We start from the raw sequence: 10,998 nt of genomic DNA, 5'->3' as shown, positions 1-10,998 counted from the left end.
AGAACCATGTTGTTCATAAAATGGCTAGGGTTATGATTCACACTAAAAAGGTTCCTCAAAGGTTTTGGGCTAAGGCGGTCAATACTATGGTACATGTGATAAATCGTGTTTATCAAAGACCATGTACAAAAATGACTACATATGAAATCTGGAAAGGTAAGAACCCTAGTGTTAAATATTTTCGAGTATTTGGTAGCAAATGCTATATCTTGCGTGATCAAGAACATTTGACAAAATTTGACACTAGGAATTGTAAGGGCGTCTTCTTGGGGTATTCTAAAAATAGTAGAGCATATAGAGTATTTAATCTTGACACTTCTACTATTATAAAATCTGCTAATGTTATTATAGATGAATTCACTACTAATGTAACTGAAGTTATTCTTATTTATGTTTCTGCAGGTACACATGACGAAGACATTGGAAAGGAGCTTGATCTTGCAATTGATAAACAGGATGAGGATAAGGTTGAAATGAACAAAACTGACAGCAACATATTAGAACTATCTACCAGAGTGAAATTAAATCATCTACTGTCACAAGTGATCGGAGACATGAATGAACAAATAAAGATAAGATGACAAATCTAAAGTGAGGTATCATTTACTTGTTATACATCTTCTTTTGAACCTAAACATATGAAGGAAGCATTGTTAGATGATTCTTGGGTTAATACTATGCATGAGGAATTAGAGCAATTTTCTAGGAATGATGTTTGGTATTTAGTTCCTAGACCTAAGAATATGAACGTAATTGGAACAAAATGGATATATAAGAATAAAAGTGATGAACATGGCAATATAGTTCAAAATAAAGCTAGACTAGATTAGAGTCTATTCGTATACTACTTGCTATTGCTTGTTATTTAAAATTTAAATTGTTTCAAATGGATGTTACAAGTGTTTTCTTGAATAGTATCCTAAATGAAGATGTTTATGTGGAACAACCTAAGGGTTTCGAAGATCATAAATTTCTTTCTCATGTGTTTAAATTAAAAAAGGCCCTCTAAGGGCTAAAACAAGCTCCAAGAGCTTGGTATGAGAAGTTGACTACTTTTTTAGTGGATGCGGGGTTCACTCGAGAGGGAGTGGACAAGACATTGTTCATTAGACGTGAGAACAAGAGTTTAGTTGTGGCATAAATATATGTGGATGACATTGTCTTCGGGGAAATGAGTCAATCTTTAGCTAAAGAGTTTGGAGATTTCATGCACAATCATTTTGAGATGAGCATGATGGGTGAGTTGAAATTCTTTTTAGAACTTCAAATTACTCAATTGGAGAGAGGAATTTTTATCGCTCAAACCAAGTATGCTAAGGATCTTGTGACTAAATTCGATTTAGAAAATACAAAACATGCTAGAACTCCTATGAGTACAACTACCAAACTAGGTAAGGATATTTCAAGAAAAAGTGTTGATCAAACACTATATAGGAGCATGATTGGTAGTCTTTTGTACTTAACTACTAGTAGATCAGACATTGCATTTAGCGTCGGTGTGTGTGCTAGGTTTCAGTATAAACCTAACGAGACACATTTGTTTGCTCTGAAACGTATCATAAAATATGTCAGTGGCACAATTGATTTAGGTATCTAGTTTACTTATGACTCGGGTGCTATCATATCGGAATACACAGATTCTGATTGAGCAGGTTCATGCGATGACAGAAAAAGTACCTCATGTGGATGCTTTTATGTTGGAAACAATTTGGTTGCTTAGCACAGTAAGAAACAAAACTTGATATCTTTATCTACTATGAAGGCCGAGTACATTGCAGTGGGTAGTTGTTGTTCTTAGTTATTGTGGATGAAACAGATGGTCAAGGATTATGGCATTGAACAAGATACTATTGTGCTTTATTGTAACAACATGAGTGCTATTAATATATCAAAAAATCATATTCAACACTCATGTACAAAACACATTGATATCCGACATCATTTTATACGCGAGTTAGTTGAAGACAAAATAAAAGCACTGAAACATGTTGAGACGGAGAAATAGTTAGGAGATTTGTTTACAAAACCTTTGGATATACAAAGATTTGAGTATCTTCGTACTTCTTTAGGGATTTATGCTTTGGACTGATTTTTTTTTAGATTTGTGTTTTGGTTTGCGTTTTTTTATTTCATTTCTTTTTTTGTTTTCTTTTACTCTGAAATTTTCTCTTTGGTTTTAGTTTCAGATTTGTCGAGAGTTTTATTTTTTTAATAAAAAAATTGATACACTTTAGATTCAAAAATATATTCTTGACATATAAATATGATTTTTTTTTATTATGAGTTATTATAGTCAATTTTGTCATCTTGTAGTATATTGTATCATTTCTGATTTAACTCTCTCGACTTCTATAATAATTAAACTAAATTTAATGTACTCATAACGTGTGTATATTCTTCAGTGAGCATGACATCATGAAATATATTTTTAATAGCTCACTATTGACTTTGATTTGCACAGTTTGACCTCATGCTTAGTCATAAAAAATGTGTTCATAAAAGATCAATGGAGAGGGCTACAATGAGTTAGTGTGAAAGTCATCTTGTTTAGAGTTCAGTTTGACATTATACATTATTTGCAAATTCAAAAAAAATGATATATGTGAATATCTACTTGCACATTGTTTGATATGTACTACAAGAAAAGGGCTATCTACTCATGTGTGAAAGTCATCACTGCACCTATATGGTTTCGAAAAGTGCAAAATTATATGCTAAGTCGGTTTGACTACTGTGTTGCATCATTGTTTAAATAGAAAAGTTTGTTTAAAAAGATTGCTTCATGTTATCTATGCTCAACTTGCATATGCATATTGTTATGATCAATCAAGATTAATTTAAATTTGAGTGATGCATTAGAATTGATCATAATATGCTCTTGATGATTTGATTGATCTGTGTATGACTTATTTCATTTGATTATCATATTCTATGTCTTGAATCTATTTTGAATTTTTAGAAGTGCATCTCCAAAAGTATTTTTTATTTTTTTAGATTTTTTACTGTTTAAAAAAATGGCATTCGAATGCAGGCTTCTTGAGTTCGAACGCGCAGACTGGTGCGTTCAAACACACTCGGGGGTTCTTTAAATATTGCTCCGAACCCAAGGGTTTTCATCTTCCATCTTCCAAATCCTAGAAACCCTTTATTTCCACTCTCCTAAATCTTCAAAATCTTCACCTTTTTCATCAAATTTTTTACTTCAAACTCTTTTAAAGGGTAGTTCTCTTGCGGATCTGGAGTCTTTCGGCCGAAATTTTAAGTTTTTCTTCACTTTTTGCGAGGTATGATCTCCATCAAATTTGTAACAATCTATCCTTAAAAAAAATCTTTGCATGGGCACACCGTGGCCAACCATAGTGTGGCCAGCCTCGTGCCTATGCAATGGGGCACAACGTGGGGGGCTGCCACACATCCCCTCGTGTTGCCGCAGCCAACCGACTGCGGCCAACTGGCTACGATAGGCCCCAACGCCGTTGCAGCCACCGCCAACCCCCCCACCCCCCACCGCCTCTTACTCGATCTTTTTATTCTCTCTCTCTCTCTCTCTCTCTCTCTCTCTCTCTCTCTCTCTCTCTCCCCCACTGCCGACCCGCCGCCGCTGTCGTCGTGCTGCCGCAGGTGAGCCTCCTCCTTCTTCCTCTTCTTTCTTCTCTTTCTCTCTATCACTATCTCTCTCTCTCTCTTTCTCTTTTTCTTGCTTTGGGCTTAGGCCCGTCGGAGCCGAGCTGCCGGCGAGAGGCCGGCAACTGGCTAGCCACCAGCTGCCGGTGCCCTCCCCGCCGGCTCGGGTCCGCACCTCCCTCCCCTCCTCCCTTCTTCTTCTTCTTCTTCTTCTTCTTCTTTCATTCTTTTTCTTCTCCTTCCTCGGCTTCTGCTCCTTTTTCTGCACAGTGATGGACCGAGCCCAACACTAATGACCATTTTTTTTAATTAATTAATTATTTATTTATTTATTTATTTATTTATTTATTTTACTTGATGTTATTTATTTAGGTTTTTCCTTCTTAATTAATGCAAATAGATTATTTAAACATTAATTATTTTAATAATAATATATAATCTTCAATATGATTAGTATTAATTACAATTTGTATAATCAATGATTAATTAGGTATAAATATAAGTAATACTCATATTTATTTATTTATATCTCTATTAGATTAATATATAGATTTGTAAATTATAATTATCAAATTTTTATACTAATATTTTTATGCGATACATTTTAAATAATTCTAATAATTTATTATACATTTTTATTTTGTAACAAATAAAATAATCGGCTTATGTATTTATTTATTATTTTATAAAGTAATGACTACATAGTCCCTAATTAATCAAGATATAATTTAATTATAATTAGGTTTTTATCTATATTTTTATTTTTATTTATAATTAAAAATCTAGCCAGTTATAAAAATAAGTATAAATTCTAAAATTTAATAAATCATCATATTTTACTCAAACGGATTATAATAGGATAAACAACTAACTTTATGTTACTTGAATATTTTCAGATCCCGAACCCTTTATTTGAGACCCCGTGGACTTTGCTAGCGATGAGTGTCACTCGGTTGATTGGCGAATGTAAGGGATACGTCGTTTGCGTCTTCTAATCAGTATGAGTAGTCCTATCCCCTAGACGCCTTTCTTAAATTATGTTATAGTATATATTATGTACATGCATGTTTTGGCCTGTCACGCACAGATACTCTCTTGTGCATATATAATCATGACATCATCAGATAAAACCTGCTAACCTATCTATGATCACATAATCCATCACTAGATAAATCATACTATTAACCAAATAAACCTGTTAACATATGAATATCCCAGTCCACAATAATATACATTAAACCACTACATAATCTGGTAGGACCCACAGGCCATAACAAACCATCAAGATACAACTAAAATAACTAATACAAGAGTACGCCATGATTCAACTTATATCATACAAATCATCATGTAATACAAAAGAGTACAAATATCAAATACTAGTACAACTCAATTTCTATATAAACTATCATCTATATCGTCTCCTATCTATAGCTTACCTTATCTTTGCTCTAAAATATCTCATCAGGGTATCTCAAGGCGGTATCACGTACCATAATATCTATGGGGGTTAAAAAGAAAGAAATAAAGAGAGTCATAAGCAAAAGGCTCACTGAATAGACCTTACCCTGAATTAGTGATGTCAAATAGAGAGTAAATCATGTACTAGATAATATGAATCAGCAAGAGCATCATGTCATGAATGAGTATATGAATATATCCTCAATAATATATAAATAAAAAATAGATAACATGTCATGAATGAGAAATTGTATAATCCTCGACAATGAATAAAAATATGCTCGACTGTAATCATTTCTAGATAGTCATATAATCATGCTGGAGGCCAAAACATGCATGTATATAATATATACTATAACCTAATTTGAGAAAGGCGTCTAAGGAATAGGACTACTCACACTAATCAAAAGACGCAAACGACGTATCTCTTACATTCACCAATCAATCGAGTAACACTCATCGCTAGTAGGGTCCACGGGGTCTCAAATAAGGGGTTCGGGATCTGAAAATGTTCAAGTAACATAAAGCTAGTTGTTTATCATATTATAATCTGTTTGAGTAAAATATGATGATTTGTTAGATTTTAAAATTTCTGCTTATTTTTATAACTAGCTAGATTTTTAATTATAAATAAAAATATAAATATAGATAAAACTGCCATTAGTGCTAGGCTCGGCCCAGCACTGTCTGCTATAGTGCAGGGCTGATAGAAAAAGAAGGAGCAGAAGCTGAGGAAGGAGAAGAAAAAGAAAGAAAGAAGAAAAAGAAGGAGAAGAAGAAGAAGAAGAAGAAGAAGAAGAAGAAGAAGAAGAAGAAGAAGAAGAAGAAGAAGAAGAAGAAGGGAGGAGGTGAGGGAGGTGCGGACTCGGGCCGGCGGGGAGGGCACCGGCAGCTGGTGGCCAGCTAGCTGCCGGCCTCTCGCCGGCGGCTCGGCTCCGACAGGCCCGAGCCCAAGGCAAGAAAAAGAGAAAGAGAGAGAGAGATAGTGATAGAGAGAGAAGAAAGAAGAGGAAGAAGGAGGAGGCTCACTTGTGGCAGCATGACTACAGTGGCGACGGGTCGATAGTGAGAGAGAGAGAGAGAAAGAGAGAGAGAGAGAGAGAGGGAGACCGAACGAGAGAAAGTGAGAGAGAGGAGAATAAAAGGATAGATAGAGAGGCGGTAGGGGGGTTGGCGGTGGGTGCAGCGGCACTGGGGCCGCCGTAGCTAGTTAGCCACAGCCGGTTGGCTGCGGCGACGCGAGGGGGTGCGTGGCAACCCCCCCCCCCCCCCACACTGTGCCCCATTGCATGGGCACGAGACCGGCCACACTGTGCCCGGCCATGTCGTGCCCATACAAATATTTTTTTTAAGGATACGTTGTACCAAAATTTCTTATTTTTTATTCATTTTAGCCTCTTGATCTTAGTTGATTTCGTGTGTTTTCAAGTTTTGATCACGTTAGAGTTAATATCTTGATGTTTCTTGAGCGATTGAACATGACAACTTAGCTTTTTTCTAGTGGAAGATGGATTTCACTTGGGGCTTTCATGGTTTTTAAGATTTTTTGGCTTTCATGTTATTTTTTGTATGCTTTGGGCATGTGTTGAATCTTGCGCATTATTTCTCTTTCTAGAATGCCTAAAAAACTACAGTTTTCAAGAGGCCAAGGCCACCTTCCTCACTATCTTCGGCTCCCAAGTTTTTTTCATACACTGCTGCAGGGAGATACAAATAAAATTTTGGCACTCGTCCGATTATCTGTGAAAGGCCAGTTGTCATTTCTGATTTTTGTGCCTTAGGGATAGAATAGATATTTACTGAGCGAGGATGGCTATCAGTGTGTCGGATGGACGGGACAGCATATATGGAGGTTGTCCGAGAGTTTTTTTAGCAATGCCACTATTTTGGAACGTTGTATACGGTCCACCGTCCGTGGGATTTCTGTATACATGGACTCTAAGGTCATCAGTGCTGAATTCTAACTTCTTGATGGTGAGTTCCAGTATCCCTCTTCTTATCTCTTCCTATTGTTCAAGAATATGCTAGTAACGTGTTAATACAACGGGAAGAGTGGATAGGTAACATGATGCCACATGTGAAACTGACATCAGTGGCTCGCATGTTACACCTCATTTGTCTCTACAACATCACTCCAAAGACTCGATATTCAAGTATTAGTCAAGATCGAGCCTTCCTTCTTCATGCGATACTATTAGGGATTTCTATTGATTTGGCTGCTATAATATACGATTCTATTTTGACAACTGCATAGAAAGAAGCCCCTCGTGAAGGTTTGTCGTTTGATATTTTTATTACCAAACTGTGCACACAGAGTGGGGTGAGAGTGGACACCACAGAAGCTTCGCTTACTGCATAAAAACTATTGGATCGGATAACAATTAAGAGGAGTCAAGCTCATGATCAACCGTCTCTTTCCAAGCCGACCTCCTCTACCACCGCTGGACGTCCATCCCACCGCGACAGTTCTGCTGACAGTTCTGACGATGATTCATATCACCCTGAGGGGGAGTTACCATAGTTTTCTGACCGGTTTGATCAGCTTAGCACTCAGGTGTAGGATTTACAGTTGGCCATGAATGATTTACAGGCTGAGCAAGCTCGTCAAGGGACCGTGCTCAACTCCGTGTTGTCGATCCTTCATCATCAGTTTCCTCCTAGTTCTTAGTCTTTGGAAATTTGTGTCAAAAAGGGGAAGAGTTAAATGTGATTGTGATCGTGATCGTGATCGTGTAAGTGTAAGAGGAGTGAGTTTAGGAGTTTTATGGGGAGTTTTACTAGTGTAAGGGGAGTTTACTAGTTGATAACTTTTGTTTGCTTGAGAACTTGTGAACTTCTGTTTACTTGTGAACTTTTGTTTGCTTGAGAACTTGTGTTTGCTTGATTTGTGTTTGAATTGTTTTTCACTTCAAGTTATTTTCACTTGAATCGTGGGTTCTAGCGAGCAAGACTGAGCGGAACAAAGTCATTTGGATCGACGAGTTGTTTTGTGAGTCAGTCTTATAACTGCTACTATTCTAGTGATTGGTTTTGATCCGAGTTTGGATCTGTGGTTTTTTCACGTTTGGGTTTTTCCACGTTAAAATCTTAGCGTTCATCTCTGCTTTCATTTTTTTAATATTTCTTCCAATTTTGTTTAAGCAAACGAGTGATATCATTGCCTAGGATTTAGATACATATGTGTGTCTAGGTTTTTTTTTCCAGTTTATTATTCAATGTGCTTAGAGATCTACTACTATGTATTGAAGCACAAACAAAGGAATTTAAAGGACAGAGGACATGTCTTCTGCCTCCAACAAAAGAGAGCAAGGTGATCGATGTTGAGTTAAAAACTATTAAGGTGAAACGATCTATGTTCATAGAGTAGTTTATCAAAAGGGAGTTCATGCAAGAGAAAGACTTCAATCAATAATAGGAAAGATGGTAAGCGAATCTTTATCTAAGTTTTAGTGAAATAGATTAAGCCATGAGGTTGATTAGATCTGTGTTTTTCTTCTTGTTTTGTTAAGGGATGTTTTTCCACGTTAAAATTGTATCTCAAATTTTGGCATATTTTGCATTCAGTTTTGTATTTTATTTTACTTTTCCTATTTGGTGTTCATTCAAAATCATTTTTTTAACCTAGTAGGATTAGACTTTTCTAATTTGACTTGAATTTGACTTTTCATATCTTCTATACCTAGTCAGTCTAAAATTCTCTGTCTCTCCTAAAATGTAAAAGACATTTTATGCCGATATGTGCTAGACCTAATCAAACGGCCCAGCCCGCCCGTGCCCGGCCCGGTTTGAATCGAGCTAAGCCCGAACTCCCCATCGGCGGCTTGGGCCTTTGCCTGCCCAACCCAACCCGAAAGCCCGCCCGTTTGGGCCACTAGGAAGCCGCGCTCGTTTGGCCCACCCGTTCAGCTCACTTGTTTGGCCCGCAACTAGGCTTGCCTGTTCTGCTACATCTACTATAGTGAAATTTAACAGAAATTTTGGTACTGTACCATTTTATATTTTTTTAAGCACACCTTTAAATATTTTTAATATATTATTATTATTATTTTTAAATAGGAATATAAATATTTTTTAAAAAAAATCTAATGGTAAAAAACATTTCTAAAAATAGCTAAAATGTGGGGTTGGGCCGAGTGATTGGTGCGTCGAGCTGGCCTAGCTAGCTCAATCTCTCATGGGCCAACGGGCGATAATGGGCTAGACTATTCTAGCGCAGCCCGACCCGACCCGAGTGATTGGTGGGTTGGACCGTAAATAAATACTTAAGCCCGGTTGGCCAGAAAAACCCGACCTGAATCTAGCCCGGCCCGCCCGATGATCATGTCTAGATATGTGTTTCAAAGTTCTAATTTGATGTATTTTGATAATATTGTTCCAAAAATAAGTTCCTTCCCTATTTAGTGAATTACGTAAAAAATTAAAAAATTGCTTCATAAATTACTGAGTCTTATTAAGAGAAATTTTTACATAAGTTGTTGAACTAGATAATGACTTTCAAATATAAGTGATGACTTATATTTAAAATTAGCTATTCATCATTAAAGCGAACTAGATAAAACTTTGAAATGCACCGGATGCCTAGGACGTTTTTGTTTATAAAAATATTAAAAATGGAGATAATTCAGTCCGGCATTTAATTTTTGAAATTTTTTAGATGCATTTCATTAATTTGGACGAAAAAACTAACAATTTTACTTTAGTTATAAGTACATAAATTTGAAACTTTTTATGCACCGGACGCTTAGAAAGAAGTTTGGTAGGGCTAATTTGGTCAAATCCTCTATTATCCTCCCTAAAGGAAGGTGGGAGGGGGGGGCGGGGGTGTTATGGTGATATGATCGTGCGGATCCAGATGATCTCTATTGGGAGTATCACCCAATCAGACGGCTGTCTTCGCCTGACGCGACACCCATCTTATTACCTCCCCTTGTCCTCCTGCTCCCCAGTCCCCCACAAAAGCATTAAAGCCAACCCTGCCTCCCTTCTCCACGGCAGCCGATCCCATCCGTCCCCAGATGCAGCGTATTCCCCTGCTCACATTCGTTAAACACGCTCCGACAGCCAGCTCCCCCACGACCTCTTTCTGGCTTCTGCATCGGAGGAAGCAGGGGATCCGGGAGAGTTGGGGGGTAAGGAGAGGGAGCATGATGGGTGTGGGTACGACCGAGCGTACTTCGAAGGCGTCGGATGATGGGACGGGAGGTGGCAGGAGGAGGTAGGGGAGTACTTATCACCAGCCCAGCCACCCATCATTTGTTTCTTTACTTTCTTTCTTTCTTTCTTTCCTTTCCCTTCTCTATTTCTTCTTTGTTTTATTATTATCCGCTCATCCACGTCTGCTCATCAATTCACACCATCCCTTCAGGTTTAGTACCAACAGCTCACATGTTTAACAGGTGCGGAGCCGGGAATTTTAGTTAGGGGGAGGGGGGCCAATTTCTCTACTCAGTCACCTGGGGAAGTACTTTTATGAAAATATTTATTAGAAATATATTTTATGTCACAGAAAAAGAGAAAATTTATTAGAAAAGATTGTGCAGTTTCCAATAATATTATAATGTATTTATTTGAAAATAAAAACAGTATATGGAAGCTTTTTGAGGTACAAAATTACTGAAAAAGAATTAATCTGGGTGGCAATGTCACCTAGGGGTGTCAAGCTTGTCGAGCAGCTCGGGCTTGGCTCGGACTCGAGCTCGGCTCGACTGAAGCTCGAGTCCGACTCGGCTCGGTCAGAGCTGAGCCGAGCTCGAGCAGTTGAAAGAGGCTCGAAATTAATATCGAGTCGAACCTGAGCTGAAGCCGGCTCGCTTAGGCTCGGCTCGATTGGCTCGGTATAAAATTAAATTAGAAAACCCTAATCCCCAAATCTAAGTCCCACATCCCCTCCCCGCCTCCTACCCCAAATCTAAT

Source organism: Typha latifolia, chromosome 9, assembly GCF_019914945.1.
Source record: "Typha latifolia isolate L0001 chromosome 9, TyphaL0001v2, whole genome shotgun sequence".
Lineage (NCBI taxonomy): Eukaryota > Viridiplantae > Streptophyta > Magnoliopsida > Poales > Typhaceae > Typha > Typha latifolia.
Note: the sequence above shows the minus strand (reverse complement) of the source record.